The 18,478-nt window shown below is 39.0% G+C and overlaps 1 pseudogene; it reads right to left on the bottom strand.

Moving 5' to 3' along the window:
* Positions 1 to 681: 681 nt before the first annotated feature.
* LOC112259760 overlaps positions 682 to 18,478 on the bottom strand; it is a 110,653-nt pseudogene continuing 92,856 nt past the window's right edge.

Here is an 18,478-nt window from a genome sequence, read left to right as displayed (position 1 = left end):
TCTGGAGCAATGAAGCAGTGACGCAGGGTACCGTCCTAAACCACAAATGACCTCTAAGTCCCGCAGCATAATTGAGCAACCACTGTAGTCAACTGGGTGGGACTTCCGACTTACTTGGCGATACCTTCTCGTGACCCTGTTGGAGTCATGTTCAAACATGTAGAAGAAAACTGACTACTTCAAAATGGAGATTGCCTCAAAATGGGGCTGCGCGTGCGCTCACAGACGCTTTAATGGGAACTATATAGGGATGCTTTCTTTATTATTCTTTATGGGATAATGCCATAAAGATGGGCTACATAAAACCACAAGGTCAGGAGTAGCTTAGAAAAAAAAAGAGGGAACAAATAAAATATCTGAGGGAATGGGTAAAAAAAACTGAGGGAATGAATAAAAAAATTGGAAGAAAGGATAAAAACAGAGGGAACTAAGACATTTTTTGGGGGGAATTAATACAAAAACAAAAGGAACGGATTAGCCTGGCTGTTTTTTTCCTTCCACCATGACCCTAAAGGGGCTCTGTAATTTGTTTTGTTTTTGGTCACTCCTAGTATGCACTTGCTGAATGAAGAAAGGCAATTGGAGGGATTGGGCTTGTATACATGCCGTTCGTGTGTGTGTGTGTGTGTGTGTGTGTGTGTGTGTGTGTGTGTGTGTGTTTGTAAAAAAAAAAAAAGAATATTTTATGCTTGCAGCAACATAATTTAATTCAATCAATAACATCTTAGGCACTTTAGGCATTTAATAATTTCACTTTTCCTTGGATCTTTTCTGACATCTCATATTTCACACATGATCAAATTACAACAACAAAAGCATGAACACGTTAATAAAAGCAGGTAATATAATGACAATATTCACAAATTCTACAAATAATATCGGGACAAATATTTAACATTGACGTTACGGACTGTTATGAATTTGTGTGGATTTTAAAATGCATTTTAAAGTAAACTTGTCAGCCTTTTACTGGATTTACAGAGTGGTCCTCTGTAGATCAGTTGGTAGAGCATGGCTCTTACAATGCCAGGATAGTGGGTTTGATTCCTGGGGCCACCCATTTGCAAAAAAAAAAAAGTTGTATAATTGTATGCACGCATCTGCTAAATGACATGTATTATTATTGAGTATCATGCCACTGTTAGGGTCTAGCTTGTGTTTGTGTGTGACCTCTGTACATTCATCTGCCAGTAAACATGGAACTCTTGAGTTCTCTCTCTCCAGCTACATGGGAGTCACATTGTTGCTTGCGTTCTTCTCATTGTTGCCGAAGTTGTCGTATTTGACGTTGCTGTCCTTAAGATGCATGTTGTACTGGGTGCCTAGTAGAAATTCAATTGATAGAATTATGAGCGAGGGAGAAGGAAAAGGAGAAATGAGACAGGGAGAAGGAAAAGGAGAGATGAGACAGGGAGAAGGAAAAGGAGAAATGAGACAGGGAGAAGGAAAAGGAGAGATGAGACAGGGAGAAGGAAAAGGAGAAATGAGACAGGGAGAAGGAAAAGGAGAGATGAGACAGGGAGAAGGAAAAGGAGAAATGAGACAGGGAGAAGGAAAAGGAGAGATGAGACAGGGAGAAGGAAAAGGAGAGATGAGACAGGGAGAAGGAAAAGGAGAAATGAGACAGGGAGAAGGAAAAGGAGAGATGAGACAGGGAGAAGGAAAAGGAGAGATGAGACAGGGAGAAGGAAAAGGAGAAATGAGACAGGGAGAAGGAAAAGGAGAAATGAGACAGGGAGAAGGAAAAGGAGAGATGAGACAGGGAGAAGGAAAAGGAGAAATGAGACAGGGAGAAGGAAAAGGAGAGATGAGACAGGGAGAAGGAAAAGGAGAGATGAGAGAGAGAGAAGGAAAAGGAGAGATGAGAGAGAGAGAAGGAAAAGGAGAGATGAGACAGGGAGAAGGAAAAGGAGAGATGAGAGAGAGAAGGAAAAGGAGAGATGAGACAGGGAGAAGGAAAAGGAGAGATGAGAGAGAGAGGGGAAGAAGAGGTGCAACGTTTATTCATTTGTTGTTTTTATGACATTAGTTCGGTCCAGGAGTTTCTCCTAGTCAGGTCACTAAGGTGATCTGGGGATTAGTTTGGAAAGCTAGAGGGCGACCTAATTGTCATGCAATCTAGTGAAAGAATACCTTTTCAAGAGTGTAAACTGAAGCACGTCTTTTTAAAAGTAGCATTGATTTCACAATTTCCCTCCTGATCATCGATTCATTGAATTAAGAAAGTGTATATTTGACCCACAAAACAAAACTTAAAGAGGCTCTCCATAAATGTTGTATATTTGACCCACAGAACAAAACTTAAAGAGGCTCTCCATAAATGTTGTATATTTGACCCACAGAACAAAACTTAAAGAGGCTCTCCATAAATGTTGTATATTTGACCCACAGAACAAAACTTAAAGAGGCTCTCCATAAATGTTGTATATTTTTTATCCAGTAGTTCTGAAAGCACAAAGCGTTATCATGTAATTGCTCTCGAACCCCTGCAGCTGTTCAAAGACATGCACATGCTTGGGCTCACAATGCTGTGCTGATCAGCTTTAATATTGCAGATAGATTGTGGCTTCCATCAATGTATGTCTGTTAGCTGCATGTGTGACGTAACTCCACCAGTCCTATTTATGATATCATTTACAAAGATTATACTTTTTATTTATTTTTTAAGCATAATATTTGTTGTAATATTTGCTCTGTCATTTCTGGTGGATTAAAGTGAAATTGCAACCAATTTTCTGTCTTGTTTTTAAAAAAGTGATATTTTGGGGATTATTTCATTTTCAAATAACCAAAAGCAAGAGGTTGTAATCTGAATAAAGGGAAAAAGGCCATTCTTGAACATGGGGTGAGACATTCTTACTAATCTGCTAGAGAACCAGTTCAGATTTAAGTATAACCTTTGTATCAATGCACCTGTACACAGCCCATCTGTAAATATCTATCTAGTGTTAATGCTAAATTGTAATTATTTCACCACTATGGCCTATTTATTGCCTTACCTCCCTAATCTTACTACATTTACACACACTGTATATATATTTTTCTATTGTGTTATTGACTGTATGTTTGTTTATGTCATGTCTAACTCCTTGTTGTTTTTGTCGCACTGCTTTGCTTTTTCTTGGCCAGGTCGCAGTTGCAAATGAGAGCTTCTTCTCAACTGGCCTACCTGGTTAAATGAAGGTGAAAATAAATAAATAATAAATCAATAAATAAATGACTGAAGCCTTTAGTGAGACGTCTAATGGTTTAATATTTAATCATTTCTGCCCTCTGAATTCACGGTCATTATCTAAATTGGCCAGTTCAATTTCGTCTGTCTTGCCGTTCCAAATAAAATACAATATTTTATTGCTGATATCATTTTTTTTTAAACAAGATGCTAGGTGTAGGCAAGACCAGAAGAAAAAAGGTAATCTGGGATGTAACTAAGGAGTTAGTCAGGGTAAACTGGGATATGACTAAAGAGTTTACCAGGGGAAACTGGGACATGACTAAAGAGTTCAACGGGGTGATTTTTCCACAAATAGGGGGTATTTACCTTTCCACGGTAGCAAGATTTTATCTATTTTTGCTAACTTTCTATAAAAATGTATTGTAGCGATATCCTTTATTTCTTTAGGGATATGAATACCGAGTACGTCCACTTTACCATCAGACCATTTTGTTGGTAAAGTACACGGTAATGTAAAAGTTGTATTTTTTGTGTGATCCAATACGCATTACAAACTGGGATGGTTCGAGCCCCTGAATGCTGATTGGCTGACAGCTGTGGTATATCAGACCGTATACCATTGGTATGACGTAACATTTATTTTTACTGCTCGAATTACTTTGGTAACCAGTTTATAATAGCAATAAGGCACCTTGGGGGTTTGTGGTATATGGCCAACAAACCACGGCTAAGGGCTCTGCCCAGGCACTCGTGCCGAAGAACAGCCCTTTGCTATGGTATATTGGCCATATACCACACCTTCTCTGGCCTTATTGCTTAAATATAGTTATCATAATTTGGTTGTAGTTTATTATTTTGGTTGTTATTTACTATTTTACAACTAGGGTTACTAGACATAACTTTAATCAATTGTATTAAAGATTCTCCAAAATTGAAATATTCCAGGCATTTATATATAAATTCCAGTCGTACTTTATCAAAAGCCTTTTCAAAGTCAGCTATGAATACAATGCCTGGTTTCCCAGATGTTTCATAGTGTTTGTTTCCAGTGTCTTATATTATCTCCAATGTATCGTCCATGTAAAAAAAACTGTCTGATTATGCTGAATAATATCCAACAATAGCTTTTTCATTCTATTCCGGCTATGCATTTTGCTAGATTTAAAAAAATGGACTAAGTCTTTATTTACCACTTGGGTCCTGTTTCAGTAATGATGAAATCAGACCTTGTTGAGTATCTGAGTAAGTTCCTCCTCTGTAATTATGGCTTCACATGAGTCTTTCTGCACAGCTGTTCATTTCACATTATTATTAGGGGGAAAAATCCTTACAATTAGCTTTGGTTGTTGGAGGTGGAGGAGACTGATGCTGATGCTTGCTTCCTCTTTCAAAATATTGTCTAGTGAATCAAACCCTCCCCTAACACAGACAATGTTGGGCCAATTGTGCGCCGCCTCATGGGTGTCCCGGTCACACTGTGACACAGCCTGGGCTCGAACCCGGGTCTGTAATGACGCCTCAAGTGTGCCAGTTGGGAGTTTGCAGTAAATTATTTTCGATAGTATTTCTATGTTGAAGATTTAAAAAATATTTGGTGCATTTTCTCCCATATTCCATCCAGTTTGCTTTATTTGTATAATATATTACACTTGATCTTTCTTGAATAAGTTCCTCTATGTATTTGTGTTTTTCCTCTAATGTATGCTGTGCCTCTATGGTACAGTTTTTATTGCTATCTAACTGTACTGTCAGTCCCTCTACTTCCTTTGTTAATATGAATTATTTGGACCTAAATTGCTTTTGTTTTAAAGATGAGTATTGAATTGAATGGCCTTGAAAAGGAACATTTAAAAGTGTCCCATACAATAAGGGGACCTGCTGTACCTATGTTATGTCGGAAAAAGTCCGTTCTAAATTCTTCTGTCCTGGTTAAAAACAAATTATCATCCAATAGGCTTAGATTACTTTTTCAATATCCTCACCCACGTGGAAATTATGTAATGGTAATGTATATGCCAATAGTCATTTTCTGCTTGGTTTCCAGAGAAATGCAGCCGATTGAAAGAGAAATTAACCAACTACAGAGGTCTATTCTCTAATTTAAAATGTTTTGTCAAACTTACGATGCATGGTTTGATCGATGTATTCAATGTATTTTCACTGTTATAAAAATGACTAATGGTTAGCGCATGGACACAGGCAATCCCACTCGCTTCAGAGTGCCCTTGTGTATCTCCTCCACTAAATGATGCCAGGTTAGAATGTAAGGACTCTGTGCCTTTTTCCGCTGGGAGAGGACAGCAGGTGGTTTATTATCATGTATGAGCCACGTCGAGTCTGAAACGGGAGGTTTAAAAAAAAGAACTAGGTTGTTTTCATGCCTCTTTAAGTTTAGGCATAGGGGTGAAAATGAATAAAGGTTTAAATTTAGGAACAAGGGTTAGGTTAAGGTTAGTATGGTCCCGTGTGGCTCAGTTCGTAGCTTGCAACGCCAGAGATGTGGGTTCGATTCCCACGGAGGACCAGTACGAGAAAAGTAATCAAATGTTTCTCTGTAAGTTTCTCTGGATAAGAGCGTCTACTAAATGACAAAACTTGTATGTATCATTTCAGTGGGTTTAAAGTTATATAATTATAACACATCAACACAAGTTTCACTTGCCTCTGCAATAAATCAGCTGAATAGGTGGGACAGGTGTTTTTCTCCTGCTTTTCTCTTTCGCTGGCTTCCCATGTTCTGTGTCAAAATAATCGACTTGAAATAATTTACTCAGTCAAAATGGCCACCAGTTCACCCATTATAGCATCCTAGGCCTGAACAGGGAATATCTGTTCTATTTATTCTATTTTATGTTCACCTAATCCTCCCCATCTAAATCCTTGGTCTGGTTTTACTGGGATAATATGAGCTAAGAAGTATAATATTACTATAATAGTAGCTAAGCAGGTTAAAAATGAATGCAAGTGAAAGTAAAAATATATATACTTTTTAAGCAAGATAGAGACAGGCACTTACTTGAATCTGTGCTGTCACAATAATACTTATTTTCTTTGTTCCTGTAAACACAAGACGGTTTAGAGTTACCGTCCATTCACAGTGAAAAAATATACTGTACTAACAAGGCTTTTTCTGTATTATATACTGATGAATAAAATCAACTGTCAGGATTAAGATCAATTCGATCTTTGGTTATTTCATGTTGACTGTGTAGATAGGACTCAGGGCTGAGATAATCAGACCGATATTGTGTTTTAGTGGTTGTTGAACAGTACTTACTTTCTACAGCATTTGTAGCATAACACACAGATCAGTGCTATGATGATGATTCCCAGAGGCACCAGGACTGCGATGAATATGATCGTGTTCTTATCTGGGGGACAATGAAGAAGAAGACAGTTGCAACAACGCTATATGTCTCAACAAGTATTAACATAATAGAGTACAGTACAGTATAGTAGAGTATAGTAGAATACAGTATAGTATAGTACAGTACAGTAGAGCACAGTATAGTACAGTATAGCAGAGTGCAGTATAGTACAGTATAGTGCAGTATAGTAGAGTATAGTAGAATACAGCACAGTATAGTATAGTATAGTATAGTACAGTATAGTAGAGTATAGTACAGTACAGTATAGTAGAGTACAGTATAGTGCAGTATAGTAGAGTACAGTACAGTAGAGTACAGTATAGTACAGTATAGTATAGTACAGCATAGTATAGTATAGTACAGTATAGTAGAGTACAGTACAGTATCGTATAGTATAGTGCAGTATAGTATAGTATAGTATAGGAGAGTACAGTATAGTACAGTATAGTATAGCACAGTATAGTATAGTATAGTATAGTATAGTACAGTATAGTACAGTACAGTATAGTACAGTATAGTAGAGTACAGTATAGTACAGTATAGTAGAGTACAGTATAGTACAGTATAGTGCAGTATAGTAGAGTATAGTAGAATACAGTACAGTATAGTATAGTATAGTAGAGTACAGTATAGTACAGTATAGTAGGGTACAGTATAGCACAGTATAGTACAGTATAGTAGAGTACAGTATAGTAGAGTACAGTAGAGTACACTAGAGTACAGTATAGTAGAGTACAGTACAGTAGAGTACAGTATAGTAGAGTACAGTATAGTACAGTACAGTATAGTACAGTACAGTATAGTATAGTATAGTATAGTACAGTATAGTATGGTATAGTATAGTACAGTATAGTAGAGTACAGTACAGTACAGTACATTATCGTATAGTATAGTGCAGTATAGTATAGTATAGGGGAGTACAGTATAGTACAGTATAGTATAGCACAGTATGGTATAGTATAGTACAGTACAGTATAGTAGAGTACGGTATAGTACAGTATAGTAGAGTACAGTATAGTACAGTATAGTAGAGTACAGTATAGTACAGTATAGTAGAGTACAGTAGAGTACAGTATAGTACAGTATAGTAGAGTACAGTACAGTAGAGTACAGTATAGTGTAGTATAGTAGAGTACAGTATAGTACAGTACAGTACAGTATAGTACAGTATAGTATAGTATAGTAGAGTACAGTACAGTATAGTATAGTGCAGTATAGTATAGGAGAGTACAGTATAGTACAGTACAGTATAGTACAGTATAGTAGAGTGCAGTAGAGTACAGTAGAGTACAGTATAGTACAGTATAGTAGAGTCCAGTACAGTAGAGTACAGTATAGTCGAGTACAGTATAGTACAGTGCAGTACAGTACAGTATAGTATAGTACAGTATAGTATGGTATAGTACAGTATAGTAGAGTACAGTACAGTATAGTATAGTGCAGTATAGTATAGGAGAGTACAGTATAGTATAGTACAGGGGAGTACAGTATAGTACAGTATAGTATAGTACAGTATAGTAGAGTACAGTATAGTAGAGTACAGTATAGTACAGTATAGTAGAGCAAAGTACAGTAGAGTACAGTATAGTATAGTATAGTACAGTACAGTGGAGTACAGTATAGTACATTATAGTACAGTATAGTATAGTACAGTATAGTAGAGTACAGTATAGTACAGTATAGTATAGCACAGTATAGTACAGTATAGTATAGTACAGTATTGTATGGTATAGGAGAGTACAGTATAATACAGTATAGTATAGTACAGTATAGTATAGTATGGGAGAGTACAGTATAGTGCAGTATAGTATAGTACAGTATAGTACAGTATGGTGGAGTACAGTATAATATAGTACAGTACAGTATAGTACAGTATAGCATAGTACAGTATAGTACAGTATAGTAGAGTACAGTATAGTACAGTATAGTACAGTACAGTATAGTACAGTATAGTATAGTACAGTAGAGCACAGTACAGTATAGTATAGTACAGTATAGTATATTATAGTATCGTACAGTATAGTAGAATACATTATAGTACAGTATAGTATAGTACAGTATAGTGGAGTACAGTATAGTATAGTACAGTATAGTAGAATACAGTATAGTACAGTGTAGTATAGTACAGTATAGTATATGCTAGCATAGTGCAGCATAGTATAGTACAGTATAGTACAGTATAGTAGAATACAGTATAGTACAGTATAGTATAGTACAGTATAGTAGAGTACAGTGTAGTACAGTATAGTACAGTATAGTATAGTATAGTACAGTATGGCACAGTATAGTAGAATACAGTATAGTACAGTATAGTATAGTACAGTATAGTACAGTATAGTATAGTGCAGTATAGTGGAATACAGTATAGTACAGTATAGTATAGTACCGCATAGTATAGTATAGTACAGTATAGTATAGTAGAGTACAGTATAAGAGACTACAGTATAGTAGAGTACAGCATAGTACAGTATAGTAGAGTACAGTATAGTACAGTATAGGAGAGTACAGTATAGGAGGGTACAGTATAGTACAGTATAGTACAGTACAGTATAGGAGAGTACAGTATCGTAGAGTACAGTATAGTACAGTATAGTATAGTAGAGTACAGTATAAGAGACTACAGTATAGTAGAGTACAGCATAGTACAGTATAGTAGAGTACAGTATAGTACAGTATAGGAGAGTACAGTATAGGAGAGTACAGTATAGTGCAGTATAGTACAGTACAGTATAGGAGAGTACAGTACCGTAGAGTACAGTATAGTACAGTATACTATAGTACAGTATAGGGGAGTACAGTATAGTAGAGTATAGTATAGTACAGTATAGTAGAGTACAGTATAGTATAGTACAGTATAGGAGAGTACAGTATAGTACTGTATAGGAGATCACAGTATAGTAGAGTACTGCACAAGCATTTCGCTACACTCGCATTAACATCTGCTAACCATGTGTATGTGACAAATAAAATTGGATTTGATTTGATTTGATTTACTGTATAGTAGAGTACATTATAGTACTGTATAGTAGAGTGTTGTATAGTACAGTATAGTCAGTGGTGGAAAAAGTACCCATTGTCATACTTGCGTAAAAGTATAGATACCTTAATAGAAAGTATCAAAAGAAAACGTAATTGCTGAAATATATTTAAGTATCAAAGTAAAAATAAAAGTATAAATCATTTCAAATTCCTTATATTAAGCAAAACAGATGGCACCATTTTCTTGTTTTTAAAATGTATGGATGGCCAGGGACACACTCGAACACTCAGACATTATCCTCCAGATCAGAGGCAGTAGGGATGACCAGGGATGTTCTCTTGATAAGTGTGTGAATTGGACGATTTTCCTGTCATGCTAAGAATTCAAAATGTAACGAGTACTTTTAGGTGTCAGGGAAAATGTATGGAGTAGAAAGTATATTATTTTCTTTGGAAATATGGTAAAGTAAAAGTATAAATAGTAAAGTACAGATACCCCAAAAAACGACTTAAGTAGTACTTTAAAGTATTTTTTACTTAAATACTTTACACCACTGAGTATAGTACAGTATAATACAGTACAGTAAAGTACAGTAGAATATAGTATTAGCTCCAGTCAGTCACGTACCCAGGCCTCCGCTGGTATCCGTCTTCTCAATCTCACACAGGTTGCCCTCGAAACCCTCTGGACACTGACAGCTGAATAAATATACTGTAATCTCAGAGCATATACCGTTGTTCAGACAGGGGTCACTCAGACACGGGGTCTCTGAGAAGGGGGAGGGGAGATATAGAGGAGGGGACAAAGAGAGAGAGGGAGAGGGGGAGAGAGGGAGGGGATGGGGAGGGGAACAGAGAGAGGGAGAGAGAGAGAGACCGAGAGCGAGAGGGGGGAGAGAGAGAACATGGAGGGGTAAGTCTGCTATCGAAGGGATTGCAGTTCATTTTGCACACTCACGTTGTTCTTATTGTAACTACTTGGGCACGAACGCATGATCAGTAGCAACACACTTACTTTTGTAGCAGTCACGTGTGAAGTTGAAGATAGTACAGACGTGTGTGTCATAACAGCCTTTAGGTTGGCACACGGCGCCCGAGGGCGTACTCTCACAGGACAGGGCACAGTCCTCTGTCACAAACCTCTCTTTAAGCTGGGGAGGAAGGGAATGGAGGGATGGAGGCATGGAGGAATGGAGGGAAAGAGGTCAATATGGGGGGAGAGAGAGAGAGAAAAGGAGGGGAAAAGAGACAGTTATACATCATACAATCCTGTCTCAACACCAGTTCTTAAATTCACTTTAGTCATCAGATTTTGTGTCTCATCTCAACAACTGACTGCACTACAGTATTGATCTCTTATTGTATATTATAAACCGGGTGGTTTGAGGCCTGAATACTGACTGGCTGAAAGCCGAGGTATATCAGACTGTAGACCATGGCTATGACAAAACATAACTTTTAACTTTTCTAATGACGTTGGTAACCGGTTTATAATAGCAATAAGGCACCAAGGGGGGTTTGTGGTATGTGGCCATTATACCACGGCTAATGGCTGTATGCAGGCAATCCGCATTACACCATGCCTAAGAACAGCCCTTAGCTGTGGTATAATGGCCATATACCACACTTCCTCAGGCCTTATTGCTTAATGACCCCACCAGGAAGTACTGGTCCAGGTAGGTGTAACCACACTCGCTGTATCCTTCTGTACTAAGTTTTACTGCATGTTTACTATATTCTACTCTATTTGAATATATTAACTCACAGGGTAGTATCTATCCAGGTAGGTGCAGCCACACTCGCTGTAGGGAACACAGATGCCTCCGCTCATGGTGAATCCTGGGGAACACTGGCACCCCTCAACACAGGCAGTGAAGTCACACTCGGAGGGCGCGGCCAGATCAGCGCAGGAGGAAGGGCAAGGGGTCATACACTCAGAGTAGGCACTGTTGGCTACACAGCTCAGGACTGGAATGGGGAGAGAGAGGGGAGAGAAAGGGGAGAGAGAAGGAAGGGAGAGAGAGGGGAGAGAGAGGGAAGGTGAGAGAGGGGAGAGAGAGGGAGGTGAGAGAGAGGGGAGAGAGAGGGAAGGGGAGAGAGAGGGGAGAGAGAGGGAAGGTGAGAGGGAGGGGAGAGAGAGGGAAGGTGAGAGAGAGGGAGAGAGAGGGAAGGTGAGAGAGAGGGGAGAGATAGGGAAGGGAGAGAGAGGGGAGAGAGAGGGAAGGTGAGAGAGAGGGGGAGAGAGAGGGGAGAGAGAGGGAAGGGAGAGAGAGGGGAGAGAGAGGGAAGGTGAGAGAGGGGAGAGAGAGGGAAGGTGAGAGGGAAGGTGAGAGAGGGGAGAGAGAGGGAGGTGAGAGAGAGGGGAGAGAGAGGGAAGGGGAGAGAGAGGGGAGAGAGAGGGAAGGTGAGAGGGAGGGGAGAGAGAGGGAAGGTGAGAGAGAGGGGAGAGAGAGGGAAGGTGAGAGAGAGGGGAGAGATAGGGAAGGTGAGAGAGAGGGGAGAGAGAGGGAAGGTGAGAGGGAGGGGAGAGAGAGGGAAGGTGAGAGAGAGGGAAGGTGAGAGAGAGGGGAGAGAGAGGGAAGGTGAGAGAGAGGGGGAGAGAGAGGGAAGGGGAGAGAGAGGGGAGAGAGAGGGAAGGGGAGAGAGAGCGGAGAGAGAGGGAAGGTGAGAGAGAGGGAAGGTGAGAGGGAAGGTGAGAGAGAGGGGAGAGAGAGGGAAGGGAGAGAGAGGTGAGAGAGCAGGAGGGGGAAGGGAACAAGTGAGTGTGTGTCTGCATGTTTGCGTGTAAATGTGTGCATTTGTGTGTCTGTCTGTCTGTCTGTATATCTTACCACAGCCCAGCTGTTGTCTCCAGTTGCCCAGTTTGACTCCAGCCTCTTGGCAGGCCAGGGCGTACACCTCATAACTGTCACAACGCAGCGAGTCGGTTTCCTGATCCGCACACAGGTCAAACAAACAGTCCCTGGAAGAACACGCACGAGACGTTGAGTCCACAATATACTTCAGATACATCTATACACTCTTGATAAACAGGGTCAAACTTGTGACTTGTGTGTACCTGAAACCGAGCCCCCCCAACACACACACACAAACAACTTCTCTCTCCCTCTCTCTGTCTCTCTGTCTCTCTGTCTCTCTATCTCTCTGTCTCTCTGTCTCTCTGTCTCTCTGTCTCTCTGTCTCTCTATCTCTCTGTCTCTCTGTCTCTGTCTCTCTGTCTCTGTCTCTCTGTCTCTCTCTGTCTCTCTCTCCCTCTCTCTGTCTCTCCCTCTCTCTGTCTCTCCCTCTCTGTCTCTCCATCTCTCTGTCTCTCTGTGTCTCTGTCTCTCTGTCTCTACTCACTCCTGGAAGCTGTAGGGGAGTAGTGATGCATGGCAGGCAGCGAAGTGTCCTGTAGGGTCTGATACGGCTCCACACTGTTTAATACCCTTGAACTCAGCCAGCTGAGCGTCAGTACAACCTGCTGTCTCAAAGCCTGTCTCTGGGTCGGTCTCCACATCACGCCTAGGGAGGGTGAAGAGGTGGAGGAGAGGTTGAGGTATGAACTGATATTTCAGTTTAAACATTTTTATAAAATTGCAAACATTGCCAAAACCCTGTTTTTGCTTTGTCACTATGGGGTATTGTGTTTAGATTGATGAGGGGAAAAAATATTTAATCAATTTTAGAATAAGGCTGTAACTTAACAAAAAGTAGAAAAAGTTAAGGGGTCTGAATACTTTCCGAATGCACTGTATGTACACTCAATCATCTAAACACACTGTTGGCTGTGTTTATAAATACAGTAGATTATGAATGTATGAATTAATTAACCAACAAATAAGCTAATGATGGAAATGTGATTCCATTATGTTTATATATAATCCAGTGATCCCCTCTCACCTGTGCAGGTGCACCATCTTGGGGAGTTCTGATGTCACTAGCTCCGCCCCCTGCCTATCAGTCACCCTCCAGCTACTTCCAAACTCTTCAAGGTTCCGCGTCACGGTTCCATCTGGTTTCATGTACTCATTCCTGGAGACCCCATCATAGTTCCCACACAGACCCCTCACCCTGTCTCTGTACGTACTGGGTAGGATCACCTCTGTTAAAGAGGGAGGGAGGGAGGGAGGGAGGGAGGGAGGGAGGGAGGGAGGGAGGGGGAGGGAGGGAGGGAGGGAGGGAGGGAGGGGAGGGAGGGAGGGAGGGAGGAAGTGGAGGGAATGAATGAGTGAGGGAGGGAGGGAGGGAATGAATGAGTGAGGAGTGAGGGAGTGAGTGAGTGAGTGAGTGAGTGAGTGAGTGAGGGAGGGAGGGAGGGAGGGAGGGAGGGAGGGAGTGAGTGGGTGAGTGAGTGAGTGAGTGAGTGAGTGGGTGAGTGAGTGAGTGAGTGAGTGAGTGAGTGAGTGAGTGAGTGAGGGAGTGAGTGGGGGTGAGTGAGTGAGTGAGTGAGTGGGTGAGTGAGTGAGTGAGTGAGTGAGTGAGGGAGGGAGTGAGTGGGTGAGTGAGTGAGGGAGTCAGAGTGAGTGAGTGAGTGAGTGGGTGAGTGAGTGAGTGAGTGAGTGAGTGAGTGAGTGAGTGAGTGAGTGAGGGAGTGAGTGAGTGAGTGAGTGAGTGAGTGGGTGAGGGAGTGAGTGAGTGAGTGAGTGAGGGAGTGAGTGAGTGAGGGAGGGAGGAGTGACTGACTAACTGGTGCCATCCCTTTCTCGTCTCTCACCTCCGTGCTGCTTGCCGTCGAAGCGTACGGTCATGCCGAAGTCGGCGACCAGCTGGACGTTCTTCGAGTTTATCGTGATGGTCAGGCCGCCTCTAGGACTGAGAGGAAGAGCCACACGCTCACCGTTCACCTACAGAGAGAACGGACGTGATTAGATTAGAAGTGTTTTATATTGGTGTTGTGGCTCTACAGATGATCCGAACCATTTTAAACCTTCATATGCATCAGATATGATCCACTAGTGGGTCTCAAACCCCCATTTGGAAAACATCATGTCTCTATGTAATCACAACCCAGCACATGCAAATGAAAATCTCCACTCACAACACTGTGAGATTCATCTCCTCTTCCATTCACTCTAAATACAGTATGTTGTTCCATTCACTCTAAATACAGTATGTTCTTCCATTCACTCTAAATACAGTATGTTCTTCCATTCACTCTAAATACAGTATGTTCTTCCATTCACTCTAAATACAGTATGTTCTTCCATTCACTCTAAATACAGTATGTTCTTCCATTCACTCTAAATACAGTATGTTCTTCCATTCACTCTAAATACAGTATGTTGTTCCAAAATACAGTATGTTGTTGTTCCCATTCACTCTAAATACAGTATGTTGTTCCATTCAATAAATACAGTATGTTGTATGTTCCATTCACTCTAAATACAGTATGTTCTTCCATTCACTCTAAATACAGTATGTTCTTCCATTCACTCTAAATACAGTATGTTCTTCCATTCACTCTAAATACAGTATGTTGTTCCATTCACTCTAAATACAGTATGTTGTTCCATTCACTCTAAATACAGTATGTTGTTCCATTCACTCTAAATACAGTATGTTCTTCCATTCACTCTAAATACAGTATGTTGTTCCATTCACTCTAAATACAGTATGTTGTTCCATTCTAAATACAGTATGTTCTTCCATCCAAAATACAGTATGTTGTTCCATTCACTCTAAATACAGTATGTTGTTCCATTCACTCTAAATACAGTATGTTGTTCCATTCACTCTAAATACAGTATGTTCTTCCATCCACTCTAAATACAGTATGTTGTTCCATTCACTCTAAATACAGTATGTTGTTCCATCCACTCTAAATACAGTATGTTCTTCCATTCACTCTAAATACAGTATGTTCTTCCATTCACTCTAAATACAGTATGTTCTTCCATTCACTCTAAATACAGTATGTTGTTCCATCCACTCTAAATACAGTATGTTGTTCCATTCACTCTAAATACAGTATGTTGTTCCATTCACTCTAAATACAGTATGTTGTTCCATTCACTCTAAATACAGTATGTTGTTCCATTCATACAGTATGTTGTTCCATTCTCTAAATACAGTATGTTGTTCCATCCACTCTAAATACAGTATGTTGTTCCATCCACTCTAAATACAGTATGTTGTTCCATTCACTCTAAATACAGTATGTTGTTCCATTCACTCTAAATACAGTATGTTGTTCCATTCACTCTAAATACAGTATGTTGTTCCATTCAAATACAGTATGTTGTTCCATTCACTCTAAATACAGTATGTTGTTCCATTCACTCTAAATACAGTATGTTGTTCCATCCACTCTAAATACAGTATGTTGTTCCATTCACTCTAAATACAGTATGTTGTTCCATCCACTCTAAATACAGTATGTTGTTCCATCCACTCTAAATACAGTATGTTGTTCCATTCACTCTAAATACAGTATGTTGTTCCATCCACTCTAAATACAGTATGTTGTTCCATTCACTCTAAATACAGTATGTTGTTCCATCCACTCTAAATACAGTATGTTGTTCCATTCACTCTAAATACAGTATGTTGTTCCATTCACTCTAAATACAGTATGTTGTTCCATTCACTCTAAATACAGTATGTTGTTCCATTCACTCTAAATACAGTATGTTGTTCCATTCACTCTAAATACAGTATGTTGTTCCATTCACTCTAAATACAGTATGTTGTTCCATTCACTCTAAATACAGTATGTTGTTCCATTCACTAAATACAGTATGTTGTTCCATCCACTCTAAATACAGTATGTTGTTCCATTCACTCTAAATACAGTATGTTGTTCCATTCACTCTAAATACAGTATGTTGTTCCATTCACTCTAAATACAGTATGTTGTTCCATTCACTCTAAATACAGTATGTTGTTCCATCTAAATACAGTATGTTGTTCCATAAAATACAGTATGTTGTTCCATTCTAAATACAGTATGTTGTTCCATTCACTCTAAATACAGTATGTTGTTCCATTCACTCTAAATACAGTATGTTGTTCCATTCACTCTAAATACAGTATGTTGTTCCATTCACTCTAAATACAGTATGTTGTTCCATTCATCTAAATACAGTATGTTGTTCCATCCACTCTAAATACAGTATGTTGTTCCATTCACTCTAAATACAGTATGTTGTTCCATTCACTCTAAATACAGTATGTTGTTCCATTCACTCTAAATACAGTATGTTGTTCCATTCACTCTAAATACAGTATGTTGTTCCATTCCATATGTTGTTCCATTCTCTAAATACAGTATGTTGTTCCATTCACTCTAAATACAGTATGTTGTTCCATTCACTCTAAATACAGTATGTTGTTCCATTCACTCTAAATACAGTATGTTGTTCCATTCACTCTAAATACAGTATGTTGTTCCATTCACTCTAAATACAGTATGTTGTTCCATTCACTCTAAATACAGTATGTTGTTCCATTCACTCTAAATACAGTATGTTGTTCCATTCACTCTAAATACAGTATGTTGTTCCATTCACTCTAAATACAGTATGTTGTTCCATTCACTCTAAATACAGTATGTTGTTCCATTCACTCTAAATACAGTATGTTGTTCCATTCACTCTAAATACAGTATGTTGTTCCATTCACTCTAAATACAGTATGTTGTTCCATTCAAATACTCTAAATACAGTATGTTGTTCCATTCACTCTAAATACAGTATGTTGTTCCATTCACTCTAAATACAGTATGTTGTTCCATCTAAATACAGTATGTTGTTCTAAAATACAGTATGTTGTTCCATTCACTCTAAATACAGTATGTTGTTCCATTCACTCTAAATACAGTATGTTGTTCCATCCACTCTAAATACAGTATGTTGTTCCATTCACTCTAAATACAGTATGTTGTTCCATCCACTCTAAATACAGTATGTTGTTCCATTCACTCTAAATACAGTATGTTGTTCCATTCAAATACTCTAAATACAGTATGTTGTTCCATTCCACTCTAAATACAGTATGTTCTTCCATTCACTCTAAATACAGTATGTTCCCATTCACTCTAAATACAGTATGTTCTTCCATTCACTCTAAATACAGTATGTTCTTCCATTCACTCTAAATACAGTATGTTCTTCCATTCACTCTAAATACAGTATGTTCTTCCATTCACTCTAAATACAGTATGTTCTTCCATTCACTCTAAATACAGTATGTTGTTCCATCCACTCTAAATACAGTATGTTCTTCCATCCACTCTAAATACAGTATGTTGTTCCATCCACTCTAAATACAGTATGTTCTTCCATTCACTCTAAATACAGTATGTTGTTCCATCCACTCTAAATACAGTATGTTGTTCCATCCACTCTAAATACAGTATGTTGTTCCATTCACTCTAAATACAGTATGTTGTTCCATTCACTCTAAATACAGTATGTTGTTCCATTCAAATACTCTAAATACAGTATGTTGTTCCATTCACTCTAAATACAGTATGTTGTTCCATTCACTCTAAATACAGTATGTTGTTCCATTCACTCTAAATACAGTATGTTGTTCCATTAACTCTAAATACAGTATGTTGTTCCATTCACTCTAAATACAGTATGTTGTTCCATTCACTCTAAATACAGTATGTTGTTCCATTCAAATACAGTATGTTGTAAATACAGTATGTTGTTCCATTCACTCTAAATACAGTATGTTGTTCCATTCACTCTAAATACAGTATGTTGTTCCATTCACTCTAAATACAGTATGTTGTTCCATTCACTCTAAATACAGTATGTTGTTCCATCCACTCTAAATACAGTATGTTGTTCCATTCACTCTAAATACAGTATGTTGTTCCATTCACTCTAAATACAGTATGTTGTTCCATTCACTCTAAATACAGTATGTTGTTCCATTCACTCTAAATACAGTATGTTGTTCCATTCAAATACAGTATGTTGTAAATACAGTATGTTGTTCCATTCACTCTAAATACAGTATGTTG

The sequence above is a fragment of the Oncorhynchus tshawytscha genome, linkage group LG10 (genome assembly GCF_018296145.1).
Source record: "Oncorhynchus tshawytscha isolate Ot180627B linkage group LG10, Otsh_v2.0, whole genome shotgun sequence".
NCBI classification, from domain to species: domain Eukaryota; kingdom Metazoa; phylum Chordata; class Actinopteri; order Salmoniformes; family Salmonidae; genus Oncorhynchus; species Oncorhynchus tshawytscha.
The sequence above is the reverse complement of the archived record's forward strand: the minus strand, read 5'-3'. Positions and strand labels throughout refer to the sequence as shown.